At 47.4% G+C, this 928-nt stretch overlaps 1 long non-coding RNA gene across 1 annotated transcript; it reads left to right on the forward strand.

Moving 5' to 3' along the window:
- The first annotated feature begins 328 nt into the window (after nucleotides 1–328).
- Nucleotides 329–712, forward strand: LOC115331538. The gene is made up of 3 exons (XR_003920463.3): nucleotides 329–383; nucleotides 451–520; nucleotides 581–712. It is a non-coding gene; the product is annotated as an uncharacterized LOC115331538 (long non-coding RNA).
- Nucleotides 713–928: the final 216 nt, after the last annotated feature.

The following is a 928-nucleotide window of genomic DNA, read 5'->3' on the forward strand; positions in this document are numbered from 1 at the left end:
GCACTCCACGCGTGAGGAATGCACGACAGCTACATTGTGATGCAACTCGCTCTGTCTTGCGGGGCTGCAGCGTTAGCTCTTTGCCATGTTATGGTAAAACAGTTAGTACCTTGCACTATGCTATTCGGCTACTAAGAGGTTTTAAAAGTGTCGTGAAATTTGTCTGCACTCATACTTTCTTCAACTTGATTTGTAAGGTCCATGCAGTCTAGCAAGGGCTGCCCACTACACCAGGGAGTAGCACTTCAGACCATGCCACTCAGCTACATGTATACGTTCCGATTCTGGTGTGAAAGTTGCGTGCACTCATCTCTTCACCTTTGTGCATAAATGACCTTGCCATGTCAGGGACGAACACCTTACACTACACTACCCAGCAACAGGTAACTTCCAAGTGTTGCAAAATTTACCTTCACTCATACCGGTACCGTCTCCAACTTGTTTTCTTAGGGCCATACGGTGCAGAGAGGACCTGCCCACGCCGGGGATTGTCACCTTACAGTATGCCACACAATTACAGGTACTTTCTGGATGTACTATGAAATTTCCCGCACTGATACCTTCTTTGGTTCTTTGTTAGGGCCATGAAAAGACAGCTGCAAGATGACACAGGGCAAGATGGTTTCCCTATGCGTAAAGATTGAGCACCAACCTCCGAGATGGATCAAGAGTAGGGCCACTAGAAGCACCTGTATGGATAGGACACGAGTGTAGTAATAAAAGCATATTGCCAATATAAATTGGTTCAGGGTCGTCCTGTGACTGGTTACAACATATCCAGACAAGAGTAGAACGGATTTAGGCATGCCATCTGAAGAACAAAATTGCACGTACGTCGGACATCCGCAATGGGATCCCCATTGCGGATGTCCGACGGACGTGCAATTTTGTTCACTGGGGCGCTCTGTCGGATGTCCTGGGGATGTTT

Source organism: Ixodes scapularis, unplaced genomic scaffold (genome assembly GCF_016920785.2).
Source record: "Ixodes scapularis isolate PalLabHiFi unplaced genomic scaffold, ASM1692078v2 PGA_scaffold1__304_contigs__length_218370807, whole genome shotgun sequence".
Lineage (NCBI taxonomy): Eukaryota > Metazoa > Arthropoda > Arachnida > Ixodida > Ixodidae > Ixodes > Ixodes scapularis.